A 16,166-nucleotide genomic window follows, 5' to 3' on the forward strand; every position below is an offset into this window, starting at 1 on the left:
CTATTGATTAGAAGAGATCCGTATTTGTGCTCATTCCAAAGAGAAGTGACCCAAAGGAATGCGGAAATCATCCGACAATCTCTTTGGTATCCCATGTGAGTAAAGTTTTACTAAAGGTAATACAGAAACAATTGCAAGCATACAATGATAGAGAACTTCCAGAGGTTCGAGCCAGATTCAGAAGAGGCCATGGAACAAGGGATATCATTGCTGATGTCCGATGGATCTTAGCTGAAAGCAGAAAATATCAAAAAGATGTTTACCTGTGCTTTATTGACTATGCAAAGGCTTTCAATTGTGTGGATCGTGACAAGCTATGGACAACGATGCGAAGTATAAGTATTCCGAATACCTAATTGTGATAATGAAGGATCTGTACCTGGACCAAGAAGCAGTTGTTCAAACAGAACATGGGAACACGGGATGGTTTAACATTAAGAAAGGTGTACGGCAAGGTTCTATTCTTTCACCATACTTATTCAGTCTGTATGCTGAGCAAATAAATAAACTGGGATGCTAGGTTATATGAAGAAAAACGTGGCATCAGGATTGGAGGAATACTCATTAACAACCTGCGATATGCAGATGCTACAACCTTGCTTGCTGAAAGTGAAGAGGAATTTAAATATTTACTGATGAAGATCAAAGAGCACAGCCTTCGGTGTGGAATACATCTCAATGTAAAGAAAACAAAAATCCTCACCACTGGACCAATAAACAACATTCTGATCAACATAGAAAAGATTGAAGTTGTCAAGAACTTCATACTTCTTGGATTAACTATCAACACTCAAGGAGGCGCATTCATGAAATCAAACGACGTATTGCATTAGGCAGATCTGCTGCACAAGACCTTTTTAAAGTGTTGAAGAGCAAACACATCAGCTTGAGGACTTAGGTGCACCTGACCCAATCCATGATATTTTTGATAACCTCATATGCATGTGAAAGCTGGACAGTGAATAAGGAAGACCGTAGAAGAATTGATGTTTTTGCATTATAATGTTGGAGGAGAATATTGAAAGTGCCATGGGCTGCCAAAAGAACCAATAGATCCATTTTGGAGGAAGCCAGAATGCTCCGATATCATGTTTGGTAAGGTGGAGGGTTAGAGAAAAAGAGGAAATCCCCCAGCGAGATGAATTGGCCAAGTGACAGCATCCATGGACTCAAGCATGGCAACAGTAGTGAGGTTGGCCCAGGATTGGGCAGTGTTTCTTTCTGCTGTACATAAGGTTGCTATGGGTGGGTACTGACTCGATGATGCCTAACAACAACAATGTATTATATAGACTAGAAGTTTTACTAATATTGTAAAATTAATTGCTACATTTTTGTCTTCTAGAATTTGAATGAGCTACAAAAGATAAAAGGTGACTATAAAACAAAGGTTAAGTAGAAATTTTTTTTTTTAAGTATTTTAAGTCCTCTTCACTTTCAGCAAACAAGGTTGTATCATCTGCATATCACAGATTATTAACAAGTCATCCTCCAATCCTGATTCCTCATTTTTCTTTATATAATCAAGTTTCTCAGATTATTTGCACACACCATACTTAAGTTTACACCATTCATTGTTCCCCGGTTCGGATTGAACAACTGCTTCTTGGTCTATGTACAAGTTCCTCATAAGCACAATTTTGTGATCTGGAATACTCATTCTCACCAAAATTGCCTATCATGTTCCATATAATTGAAGACCTTTGCATAATCAATAAAGCACAGATAAATATCCTTCTGGTAATCTCTGCTTTCAGCCAAGATCTATCTGACATAATCATTCCACATTCTCTTCTGAATCTGGCTTGAACCTCTGGAAGTTCTCTGTCACTGTATGGGTGTAGCTATTTTTGTTTTATCTATAGCAAATTTTTACTTTCATGGGGTATTAAAGATATTGTCAAATGATTTCCGCATTCCATTACATCACCTCTTTGGTATGGGCACAAATATGGATCTCTTACAATCAGTTGGCAAGTTAGTTGTCTTCCAAATTTCTTGGCATAGATGAGTGAGTGCCTCCAGTGCTACATCAGTTTGTTGAAAGATTTCAGTTTGTATTGTGCCAATTCCTGGTGCCTTGTCTTTGCCAATGCCTGCAGTGCACCTTGGACTTCTTTCTTCAGGATCATTGGCTCTTGAGTTTAGGCTACCTCTTAAAATGGTTGAACACCTACCATTTCTTTTTGGTATAGTAACTCTGTATGTGCCTTCCATCTTCTTTTGATGCTTTCTGCGTTATTTTTGCCCTTGGTGGTGGTGATGATGTGTCTTGCAGTCAATTCCAACTCAAAGCGACACAGAGTTTCATCTGTTGTAGTGCATATGTATAGTCGACTTTTTTTTGTCTTCAAGTTTTTATTATGGACTGATAGTTTACATGAGAGAACATCGACTTTACACATTGTTTCATTGCAAGGATTACACTCTCCTCCATGCATCACCATTCAACAGTATTTGCTTCCATTCCCTGTTTTGTTTGTTTGTTTTGTGTTTGGAGGGGTAGGGGAAATGTGCACAGAAACACTCAGGAATATATAATAATTTAAACAACCAAAGGGCACATTTTGCAAGCCTGCCTCCTGGCCACCAGTTCTCAATCTCCCTCTTTACATGAATATAGATTTATAGTCATCTTTTATGTTGTTCAAAAAACAGATGTGCAATGAAAAAGTCATTGGTCTTGAAAAATCTATCATGTGATCACCAGCATCATTCCTATCATCAAGGAAATATTTTCCTACTACTGATCTTTCCTCTTTGTTTCCAAGTTTTGCATTCCAATTGCCAGAAATTATCAATACATCTCGATTACATGTTTGAACAAATTGCAAATTCTTCAATTTCATCATCACTGGCTTTAGCGGTTGGTGTGTAAATTTTAATGGTCTTCCTTGTAGACATATGAATATTATCCTATAACAGACAGCGTTGTACTTCAAGACAGACTTTGATATGTTCTTTGTGATGTTGAATGTGTCACATTCCTATTCAATGTGTCATTCCCAGCATAGTAAACCATGTGATTGCCAGATTCAAAATGTCCAATCCCAGTATATTTCAGCTCACCAATGCCTAGAATATCGATGTTTATGTATTAAATTTCAATTTCGAAAATTTCCATTTTTCTAGTTTCAAACTTCGTACACTACATGTTCCAATTATTAATGATGTTTGCAACTGTTTCTCTTCATTTTGAGTTGTGCCCCATCATGAAACGAAAGTTCCAAAGGCTTTACTCCATTTGCATCATCACAGTCAACTCTACTTTGTGGAGGCAGCTCTTTCCCAGTTGTATTTTGAGTGCCTTTCAACCTGAGGTGCTTATCTTTCAGCACTGTATTTAACAATATTCTGTAGCTCTTCATTATGTTTCAATATTCAATATTCTGGTGCTGACAGTGTTCCACTGCTACTCATAAGGTTTACATTGACTAACTGTTTGGAAGTAGTCTATCTCTCCGTCTTCCTTATCTGTCTTCATCTGGAAGCTCAGTTGTTACCTGTCCTCCATGGTTGACCTTGCTGGTAATTAAAATGCTCATGGCATAGCTTCCAGAATCATAGCAACATGCAAGCCACCACAGTGTGACACACTGACAGATGAGTGGTGGGAAGAAGTTGGTAGACATCTTAACTTCATCATCACTATATTCAGTGATTGGTACGTAAATTTGAATAATAGTGGTGGAATTAACTGGTATTCCTTTGTAGGTGTATGGATATTATCCTATCACAGACAGCATTATATTTCAAGATAGATCTTGAAATATTCTTTTTGATGATGAATGCAATGCCATTCCTCTTTAATTTGTCATTCCTAGTATAGTAAGCCATGTGATTGTCAGATTCAAAATAGCTAATACCAATCCATTTCAAGTCAGTAATGCCTAGGATAGTGATCTTTATGGTTTCCATTTCATTTTTGACAACTTTTAATTTTCCTAGATTCATACTTCATACATTCCATGTTCCAATGTTAGTGGATGTTTACAGCTGTTTCCCCTCATTTTGAGTCATGTCCCATCAGCAAATGAAGGTCTGAAAGTCTTACTCTGTTCCTACCATCATGGTCAACTTTACTCTGAGGAGGCAGCTTTTCACCTGTCATATTTTGAGTGCCTTCTAACCTGGAAGTCTCAACTTCCAGCACCATACCTTACCATATTCTGGTGGTATTCATCATGTTTCAATATTGTTAATATTCAGTATTCTGGTGCTATATGACGGTGTTCTACTCAAAAGGTTTTCAGTGACTAAACAGTCATAAGCAGTCAATATCTCCTTTTTTCCCAGTCTGTCTTAGTCTGGAACTTCAGCTGAAACCTGTTCACCATGGCTATTTGCTGTTAATATGCTGTTGCAGCCATTTTTAAATTATCTTCACTTTTTTGTTGTAAAGTTCTATGAGTTTTTACAATGGTTGGCATCCACCATTATATCATCATAAAGAATCATGTCATTGACCTGAAATTATCTCCTGTGCTTTACTTTTTCAACTATTCTCCTCCTTCCTACCTCTGACAATCATTATCTATTTACTGACTCTATAGTTTTCTCATTTCCAAAATGTCATATAGTTGGAATCATATACTAGGCATCTTCTTTCATTTAGCCATATGAATTAAAGGTTCATCCATGAGTCGATAGCTCATTCTTTTTTAGAGCTGAGTAGTATTACTTTGTGTGGATGTACCGTATTTTTACATATGCACACATTTTATGGTATTTTTTGCAAATTGTGCAACCCTCTCACACATTAATTTCTTATGTGCATTATGCATGTTATATTCTTTTACTTGTTATTTATGTAGGTGAATTACTTTCTATTTGGAGTAATTATGAATAAAGCTGAAACATAAATTCATTTGCAGGTTTTTGTGTGGACATAAATTTTTAACATAAGTTGGATCACAATTGCTGAACTGCATGGTAAATGTATGTTTGTTGTTGTTGTTAAGTGGTGTGTCACTTCTGATTCATAGCAACCCTGTATAATATTTCCAAGGAATGGCTGGTGGGTTGGAACTGCCAACCTTCTGGTTAGCCATCCAGTGTTTATCCTGCAGTGTCACACTAGAACTCCAAACCTAGGTTTGTTGCTGTTGGTGTTTATGTGCCGTGAAGTCAGTTCTCATTCATAGCGACCCTGTATAGAGTTTCCTAGGCCATAAATATGGGATTTTGAGTCATGCCCTATCAGAAAGCCTCTTCTTTCTTCCATGGAACCGCTGGTAGTTTCCAACTGCTGATTGTGAGATTAGCAGCCTGACTCATAACCACTATGCCACCAGAGCTCCTCAAATTTAACTTAAACAAAAAAACAAACAAACAAAAAGTCTATCAAATGTCTTCCAAAGTAATTCTACCATTTTACATCCCAACAAACAATGAATGTGAGTCTCTGTTATTCTACAACTTTGCTATACTGGTCCTGTCACTTTTTAAAATTATTATTGCTTTACCCATTATAATTTGGTGCTGTGGGTTAATGTGCTAGACTGCAAGGTTGTTTTGAACTACCAAGATTGGTGGTTCAAGCTCACCAGCTGCTCCTTGGAAACCCTATACATGGTTGCTATGTGTCAGAACCGATATGAAAGCACTTCACAGCAACAACAATAATAGGTATATACTGGTATCTCATTTTTATTTGAAAATCTCTAATAAAAATTATGTTAAGCAAATTTTTGGCATCTCTGTATCTTCTTTTATGATGTGTCTATTAAGATATTTTGCTCATTTTGTAACTGGGCTGTTTTCTTTCTTATTGTTGAGTTATAAGAGTTCTTTGCATATCCTGAATACAAGGCTTTTATCAAATATGTATTTTGTGAAAATATTTTCTCCTGGTCTGCAGCTTGACTTTTCATTTTCTTAACAGCGCTCTTTTCAGAGCATAAGTTTTACATTTAATAAAGTATGACTCATCATCTTTTTCTTTCATGGACTGTGCTTTAGGTCTGCATTTTAAAACATATTACATAATTTTTTAAAAAGAAGAAAAAAATACTTTACTTCCCAACCCAAGGTCAACTAGATTTTTTCCTATACTTTCTTCTAGAAGTCATAGTTTTTGCATTTTACATTGGGAACTATGAAACATTTTGAGTTAATTTTTGTGAAAGATTTAAGTTCTGTGTATATGCTCGTTTTTGGCATTTGGATGTTCAGTTGTTTCAGGATTTTAATTGAAAAAAACAACAACTCTCTTTTCTGCAATTAATCACTTTTGCTCAATGATCAGTTGGCTATATACTATGTTCAAGCATTATACTGGTTTGTAATTTTCCTTACTTTCATTGTTTTTTTTTTACTGGTTTGTTGGCTTTACAGAAAGAGTTAAGGAGTATGCTCTTTGTTTGAAAAGACTGTGAAGAATTGTTATAATTTCTTCTTTAAGTATTTGGTAGAATTTTTCCAGTAAAACCATCTGGGTTTGGTACTCTCTTGTTTGAAACGTTATCAATTATTGATTCAATTTCTAAAATACATACAGGTCTATTCAGATTTTTTTATTTTATCTTGTGTTAGTTTTGGTAGTTTGTGTCATTCAATGGATTGGTATATGTCATCTAAATCATCAGATTTGTGAGCAAAGAGTTGTCCATAGTGTTCCTTTATTCTTTTGACATCCATAAGCACAATAGTGATGATCCAAGTATAATTTCACTGTACATAGAATTCTAGGTTGGTGATTTTTTTCTTTCAACACTTTAAATAGTTCACTCCACTCTCTTTCTGTTTGCATGGTTTCAAACCAGAAGTCTGATAAAATTTGTCAGACTTTTATCCTCATTTCTTTCCAGATAGGATGTTTACTTTTTTCTCACACTGTTTTCAAAATGTTCTCTATGCCTTTTGTTTTCTGTAGCTTGAATATGATACATCTAGGTATGTTTTTTATTATGGGAGCCATTGTTTGTTTGTCTGGGTTTGAGGGCACTGTTTTGTTTGTTTGATTTGCCTTGCTCTGTATTTTTATGCTTGATATTCTCTGAGTTTCCTGGTGTCATGGTTTCATGTCTATCATTGATTTTAGAAAGTTTCCAGCTACATTTTAATATATATATATATTTTGTTTGCTCCATTTTCTCTCTCTCTGTGGTATTTCAGCTGTATTGATGATGCACTTTTAATATTGTTCCACAGTTCTGGATGTGCTGTTCTGATTTGCTTTTTGTGGGTTTTTTTCACTTTTTACATTTCAGTTTAGGAAGTTTTTATTGACCTATCTTCAAGCACACTGATTTTTCTCAGTAATTTTGAGTCTGTTTGATGGACCTATCAAAGGCATTCTTCATTTCTGTTACTATATTTTTTATTTCTAAGACTTCTTTTTGATTCCATATTAGAATTTTCATAAATTTGTTCTGCTTACATTACCCATCTGTTCTTAAACATGATTTTCTTTTTCCATAAAGTCCTTAGCATATGTTTTTAGTAATAGTTTACTGTGTTTTTAGTGAAGGTTTATACAGTAGCTTAGGTTTTCATTTAACAACTTCTGTGCAAATTGTTCTATAACAGTGATGCAGCACTGGAGGTGCTTATTCATCATTTTTCACAGTATGTAAACATTCTCAATATTCCAATTCTGGTTGTCCTATTTTTATTAATCTAGTTTACCTGCTCCTTTACATTTTCACCTTTATTTTAAAGTAATTGCTGACCATTTGGTTACATAAAAATGATTTTATTTAAAGGAGCACAGAGCTCAAGGATAATATTCTTTATTTTGTGCATCAATCTGTTATTTAGCTAAAAGGTGACCTCAGGGACTAGTTTTGGTTCAAGAGTTACACAGTATCTCTGGGCAATAGTCTTTCGTAGTCCTGCAGTCTCCAACAGTGCAGTAAATCTCTCTCTGTTGTGGTTGTTTTGCTGTTGTTGTTTTAGGAATTTGAGCTTCTGTACCACACTTTGCCCACATTCTATCAGAGTCCATCTATTGCTGCCTGGATCAGAACAGTCAGTAGTTGTAGCCAGGCACTATTAAGTTCTGGTCTCAGGGAAGTACACAAGTCATGGTTCATGTAGATTATTAGCCCAGAGTCCTGGAGTATCATTCTAGTATAAGTACTGGACCACAAGGTTGGTTTGAACTGCAACATTGGTAGTTCAAACCCACCAGCTGTTCCTCAGAAACCCTATACAACATCGATATGAGTCGAAACCAACTTGACAGCAGTTTAACATTAGTCCTGTAGACTAGTCTCTTTGAGTCTTTGATTTCCTTCTTTTTCTTTTGCTCTAGAAGAGTAGATACCAACATAATATGCTCATCTTAGTTATTTTAAATTCACAGATGCCATTTGCAACATCTGTGCCATATCTGAGTCTGGTTATAAGGATTGCATTGTCTTTTCAAACTATTTTTTCTTGTCTTTTGTAATTTTTTATTGAAAGTTGAACATGATGAGTTGGTAAAAGGATTGAGTTAAATAATGTTTTATTGTTAATCTTGCTAGGAGTTACATTACATTTGAAGGGTGTTTTTGGTTTTATTTTGGGTTTTTGATATTACAAATATGTGGCACTGTAAGATAAACACTGAACACAAAGGTCTGTTTGTCAATCACAAGATCTATGTTTCAAATTCACCAGTTGCTCATTGGAAACCATAGGGTCACTATGAGTCAGAAGCAAGACCAGGACCAACCATGAAACAAATCACTAATTGCTCATCTGCAAGTTCTGGCTTATTCTGAAGAAAATTAAAATAAGTCCATGAGATCCAAAATGTGAACATCAACATATTTCATCTGAATTTAGAGATCATTTCAAGAACAGATTTGATGAATTAGACACTAATGACTGAAGACCAGAAGAGTTGTGGGGTAGCATCAAGAACATCATATAAGAAAAAAGTAGAAGGTTTTAAGAAAACAAGAAAGATGGAAAAGACCAAAATGGTTGCCAGAAGAAATTCTGAAACTTGCTCTCCAGTATATAGATGCTATAGCAAATGGACAAATTGAGGAGCTAAGAAATCTGAGCCAAAAATTTCAAAGGGCAGCTCAAGAAGACAAAGTTAAATATTATAATGAAAGGTGCAAAGACCTGAAGTTAAAAAATCAAAGGGAAGAACATACTCAGCATTTTTCAAGCTGAAAGAACTAAAGAAAAACTTCAAGCCTCATTTTGAAATATCAAAGGATTCTATGGGAAAACTATTAAATGACACAGAAAACATCAAAAAAGATGGAAAGAATACACAGAATCACTATACCAAAAAGAAATGGTTGATATTCAACCATTTCAAGTGGTAGCATATGATCAAGAGCCAATGATACTGAAGGAAGAAGTCCAAACTGTACTGAATACTTTGGCAAAGAACAAAGCTCTGGGGGATGATGGAATACAAATTGAACATTTTCAACAAACTGATGCAGCAATGGAGGCACTCACACATCTATGCCAGAAAATTTGGAAGACAGCTACCTGGCCAACTGATTGGAAGAGATCCATATTTGTACCCAATCAAAAGAGAGGTGAGTCAAATGAATGAGGAAATCATCGGATAATATCATTAATATCACATGAAAGTAAAATTTTACTAAAGATCATTTAAAAACAGCTGTGGCAGTACATTGACAGGGAACTGCAAGAGGTTCAAGTCAGATTTAGACTAGGACTTAGAAAACAGGGATATCATTGCTGACATCAGAAAGATGTTGGCTGGAAGCAGCTGATACCAGAAAAATGTTTTTCTGGGCTTTATTGACTATGCAAAGGCTTTCAATTGTGTGGATCATGCAAGCTATGAACAAATTACATGAATGAGTATTCTGAACACTTAATTGTGCTCAGGAGGAACTTGCACATGGGCCAAAAGTAAGTTGTTCAAACAGAACAAGGGAACAGTGAGTGGTTTAAATCAGGAAAGGTGTGTGCCAGGATTGTATTCTTCCAACAGACTTATTCAATCTGTACCATGTGCAAATAATCCAAGAAGTGGATTATATGAAGAAGAAAAACATAGATTTAGAATTGGAGGAAGGCTCATTAACAGCCTTGTCTTCTGAAAGCAAAGATGACTTAAAATGCTTACTGATGAAGATCAAAGACCACAACCTTTGGTATGGGTTACATCTCAATGAAAAGAAAACAAAAATCCTCACAAATGGACCAATAAATAACATCAAGATAAATGGAGGAAAATTGAAGTTGTTCAACACTTCATTTTGCTCAGATCAACCATTCATACTCAGGGAAGCAGCAATCAAGAAATCAAATGACATATTGTGTTAGGCAAATCTGCTGCACAAGAAGAACTCTTCAAAGTGTTCAAGAACAAAGATGTCAGTCTGAGAACTAAGGTATGCCTGACTCAAACCATGGTATTTTCAATAGCCTCATAATCATGTGAAAGTTGAACAGTGAATAAGGAAGAGTAGAAGAACTGATGCATTTGAGTTATGTTGTTGGAGGAGAATATTAAATGTACCTTGGACTGCCAAAAGAACAAACCAGTCTGTGTTGGAAGAAGTACAGCTTGAATGCTCCTCAGAAGCCAGAATTGCCAGACTTTGTCTCTCATACTTCAGATATATTATCAAGAAGGACCAGTCCCTGGAGAAGGACATCATGCTTGGTAAAGTGGAAGATGAGAGAAAAATAGGAAGATCCCCACACTCAGATTAATTGGCAGAGTGGCAGCAGCAATGGGTTCAAGTGTAACAATGATTATAAGACTGCTGAAGAACATGATAGTGTTTTGTTCTGTGGTAAATAAGGTTGTTATGAGTCAGCACTGACTCAGCAGCACCTAACAACAACAACATGAGTCTGAACCCACTCGAGGGCATTTAATAATAACAATGCATGATACCACAAAATGATGGTTCTGCTACCTGTCATGGTGTTGTTGTTAAGTGCTGTTGAGTCGGATCCGACTCATAGGAACTCTGCACAGGGCTTCATAGATGCTGCTGGTGAGTTTGAATCACAGACCTTGTGGTTCAAACCAACTTTTCTATCCAATGCTTATCCCAGAATGCCCCACCATGACTCCAGCCTGCTGAAAAACCTTGCTTGTTTTATTACACTCTTATCTCAGAGTCCTGATGTGGGGCTGTGGGATAAATCACTGCACTGTAAGCCTGTCTGAACTGCAAGGTTGGTAGTTCAAACTCACCAGATGCTTCTCAGAACCCTATACAAGGTCACTATAAATCGGAACAGACTCAACGGCACTTAACAACAAGATCTCTGAGTAATTGCCTGACAGGAGGAAAACCAATTACTCAGAGATAGGAATGTGCTAAAACATGCAAAGTTGACTGTGTATCTGATATACAGGAAGCAGAAGGACTTCATATTCTCCAAAGATTGCCTTCCCAAGGGTAAAGGTTAAAGTAGACTGATAGGGATTTGGGAAGGTCAGAGGACTTTCAGGAACTTACTGCTCTGCCTATCTCACGTTGGGTGAATCCTTCCAGGAACTTCTTTATTCCCATGGGGTAAGGAGCTCATGGGCTGCTAATCACAAGATTAGCAGTTAGAAACTACCAGCTATTCTGCAGGAGAAAGATGAGGCTTTCTGATCCCGTAAAGGAAAAAGACTCCACTGTACACATACACACACAAGAAAGACTCCACTGCACACAACCACCACCACCAACACAATCCCATGGGGTAGGTGTTAAATACTGATTAGCCCAAAGAAAAGTACAGACCAAGTTATCAGAAATGACCTCTTTCCTTACAAGATGTAGCCAGTTACAGCTTCATAACCACCAAATAAAACCAAACCCACTGCAGTCAAGTCAATTCCAACTCAAGGTGACACTCTAACAGAAAGTAGAACTGCCCCATAGGATTTCCAAAGCTGTCAATCTTTGCAGAAGCAGACTGCCACATCTTTCTCCCTCAACTTTTCAGTTAGTAGTTTAGTGCTGAACCACCCCCAATGCTCCTGCTAGAAGTACCAGAGACTTCAAATTTGTCTAATTAACTTATTTTTATCTCTTCTTTTAGCATTGTTGCTTCCCTGTTTATTGATCCCAGAAACAGGCTGTGACTTGCTGTTCTTTCTGCTGTCATCCACTATTATTACACTAGGGCTCTGTTGTGATGGGAAGGTGTGTGGAAGAGGGGGAATTCTGTGATTGTTCCATTATATCTTAGTCTTTTAGGGGGCCTGTGTCTTTGAACTGTAGCCTTCTTAAGTGTTTCTGGCATTTTTTCAGTGGTATATATTTTTCTTCCCTGGGTACAGCTTTCCAAATCTGTTTCCTTGAAGTCCTGGCCTCTGTTGATTATAGTTTTTTGCCCCCTATAGGTGAGATAGGAAAGCTGAAGGAAGAGTCCTTTCCCCCAAGTAGACTAAGGTTTCAGAAATGTGTTCCAGCAAAAATTCTTTCCCATGGAGAGTGAACCTTTGTTATAGAGAAAGTTCTGAGCAGGTTTCATTATGATTCCTCTTTCCTTCCCTCTCCTGCCTCCCCAGATCCACTGGGTTCTTTCCTGGAGAAAGAACTGTGAGAATGTGGGTGGGGGGTGGGGGGCGGTGGGTTATTGGAAGGAAATTTAGGAAAGTATACCCCCTAAGAATGTTGTCCCCAGAGTTTCTCTCTCTCATGCTAGTATACATTTACCCTCCAAAATGTTGCCCAAATTACCATTTCAGTCTTCCTGAAATGGTACTGAGGGTTCGTACTAGACTGCTACCCACAAGGCTGGCAGCTCAAACCTACCAGATGCTCTTGGAAACCCAATACAGAGTTGTTGTGAGTCTGAATTGATTCAACAGCACACATCAACAACTGTTTAATGTTGGCACAGTACATTATGAGTTGGACTATTAAACATAATGTCAGCAGTTCAAATCCACAAGCCCCTCCTTGAAAGAAAGAGGAGGTTTTCTGCTCCTGTAAATATTTACAGCCTTGGGAACCCTACACAGGATAGTTACGAGTTGGAACTGACTCAATGGTACACAAACAACAACAAAACTATTTAATGGTTCTAACAGCCTCTATTTCAGGTAAGTATATGTTAGTTGCTGTGTCTCTCTGGATTCTCCTGTCTCTTCAGATTTGGGGTAGTGGTTTGTCCTGCAACCACATTTCTCTAATGAGTCTAAGAAAAATCATCGATTTTCTGTTTGTCCAGTGTTTTAATGTCCCATAAAATAGAAGTGAAGATGTCTCATGTTGAGGTTGAAGCTAAAAGTTCGGTCCCTTTTCATCACTCCATTGCCTTCCTCATTCTCTCACCTCATCATAGTCTTCAAACCTGAAAGCTCTAACTCATCCATACTCTCCATCAGACCAGGCCAACTCACAACTCCATATCCCTCTCTCAAGAGTCATTTTATGACCCACTCATTGTATAACATGGCTTCAGGATTGGAGGAAGATACTCAGATGATACAACCTTGCTTGCTGAAAATGAAGAGAACTTAAAGTATTTACTGATGAAGATCAAAGAGCACAGCCTTCAGCATGGATTGCATCTCAATGTAAACAAAACAAAAATACTCACCACTGGATGAATAAACAACATTGTTATCAACGGAGAAAACACTGAAGTTGTCAAGGACTTCATTCTTCTTGGATCAACCATCAACACTCATGCAAGCAGCACTCAAAAAATCAGACGTATTACATTAGGCAAATCTGCTGCACAAGACCTTTTTAAAGTGTTGAAGAGCAAAGATGTCAGCTTGAGAACTAAGGTGTACCTGACCCAAGCCATGGTATTTTCAATAACTTCATATGCATGAGAAAGTTGGACAGTGAATAAGGAAGACCATAGAAGAATTGATGCACTTGAGTTATCATATTGGAGGAGAATATTGAAAGTGCTATGGGCTGCCAAAAGAACCAACAGATCTGTGTTGGAAGAAGTGCAGCCAGAGTGCTTCTTGAAGGCCAAGATGGCCAAACTTCGTCTCTCATACTTTGGACATATTTTCAGGAGGGACCAGTTCCTGGAGAAGGATATCTTGTTAGGTAAGGTGGAGGGTCAGAGACAAAGAGGAAAACCCCCAGCGAGATGGATTGACAAAGTGGCAGCATCAATGGGCTCAAGTGTGGCAACAATTGTGAGGTTGGCCCAGGATTGGGCAGTGTTTTCTTCTGTTGTACATAGGGTCGTTATGAGTTGGTACTGACTCGATGGCATCTAACAACAACATTGTATATTCATAATGTACATCCTAAACTAGCATGGAACTTCTCTAATGCCTGTGTTTGAGCCTGAAACATAAAGGCATTTTTTGTTGGTTGAGTCAGTTCTGACTCATAGCAACCCTATATAGGGTTTCTAAGGAGCAACTGGAGGGTTTGAACCACCAAACTTGCAGTTAACAGTCCAGTGCTTGTTCAAACTGGGACTATGGAAAACTACAGCCAGCAGTCAAAGCCCTAACTCCATCTTCACCCTTGACATTAAATTCAGATGTCATTTTGACTACTTTGCACAATTCTGTGACCTGCCAAAGTCAGGGAGAGGCAGCTTCACCCTTAGGCAGACTACGTTTGAAAGTGGATTAACTACCACTCCTCTACCCAGCCCTCAGAGGGGTAGTCTCCCTCTCAGAGACTTGTCTGGATGTGCCCCTTAATGGAAATTAGAGTTCCAGCATCACATGGTTATGAGTCATACCCAGAGGACCTCAGGGCCAATCCTATAAATTGTTCTAATCTGTAATAGTCCCCTTCTTGCTTCAGTAGTCCTTAGTCCTGCCTGGGACTGTGACAAATTGATCTGCAGCCAGTAATGGTTTTATGCTGAAATCCTTTGTTCTTTGTGTCCTACAAATCAGCCATGTGACTGTGAATCCTTGGGACACCATTATGGCTTCATGCTGATGGTCTCCCTCATCTGGATGCTGTTTTTGCCTTTGTCTTGTCTTTGTCCTGTTTAAGACTTAATAAAATACCCTTCAGAAAAAAAACCCCTCTAAGACTGAAACTCAAAGGAGACACATGAGCAGGCACGTAACCTTGCTGGCAATCACATTGGTCTACTGGTGAATGGAAGGCAGCAATGAAGGAATGGGCTGAGCTCAACAACGATCCATAGATTCCTGTTGATTTGGAGATGAGACAGAGAAGAAGAAGGGCTGGTTGGTCCAAAGTGTGGTGAGACCTGGGGACACCTGAGCCCATGGACAAGAACATAGCCACAGAGTGCTAGAGCTGAGAGTGAAGCAGCCAGTGGATATGAAGTGAGGGGAGACATACAAGAACACCCAAACTTGCAGATAGTACCCATTTGACCTAGCCTTGATGGCTTGATAACCAGAACTCGACTAGAAGATTAAAAAAGAAGAAGAAGAAGAAGGCAAGTTTTGATAAAGGAAATGAGGGTAAATTGCTACAACTTGATGAACCTGACCTATACTCATGGAGGTAGTAGCTCAAAACACCAACAGAAAGGGACGGAGTCTTCATATCAAAGATCAATACTATCTCCTCTGTGTATAGGGTAGATAGGGATGGGCAACTTAGACATTGGCTCAAAGTGACTGGCTTACAAGGTTTCAAGAGGGAGTTTAGTTTAAGAGTGTGTGGAGGAAGAAAGAGTTCCCACTGAATAGTTTTCATCTTGTCTAGATGGGTCTGGTGAAAAGAGATGGACATACGATTCTAATGATTCAAAAATGAGTAATTGTTATCATGAATAATTGAGACTGTCACAATTGTAAAGGTAGAAGTTTTGTGATGAAAATGGGGGAGTAGTTAATCTTATAGTCCAGAAACAAAGGACCCTAGGACCATCAAGGGAGAAAAGCACAAGCAGAATGCAGGACCTTATCCAGAGAATAGGCGACACCAGAGATGGAGGCAGAAATGGGGACATGGAGAAAGGGAGAAGCTGAGGACTCTAGATTCATGGAAAGACAGGGACTGAGAGCTGGCAGCCAGGAGGCAGGCTTCCAGAATTCCTGTGCCCTTTCATGATTTAAAATATTATATAGTCCTGAGTGTTTAAAAAAAAAAAAAAAGAGCTAAAATGAATAGAGAGAAATACTGTTAACTGATGGTACATGGAGGGGATTTTAATCATTGTAATGAACAAAGCATATGATTTGTTGAACGTTAAACTAAAGATCTGCCCTGTAAACTTTCACTCAATTCACAAGAAAAAGACTAAAAAAAAGGGGTTTATAAAACACATTTGAAGTAGGGGGTCTTTTCTCCCTATAACAT

The sequence above is a fragment of the Chrysochloris asiatica genome, unplaced genomic scaffold (assembly GCF_000296735.1).
Source record: "Chrysochloris asiatica unplaced genomic scaffold, ChrAsi1.0 scaffold00028, whole genome shotgun sequence".
Taxonomy (NCBI): domain Eukaryota; kingdom Metazoa; phylum Chordata; class Mammalia; order Afrosoricida; family Chrysochloridae; genus Chrysochloris; species Chrysochloris asiatica.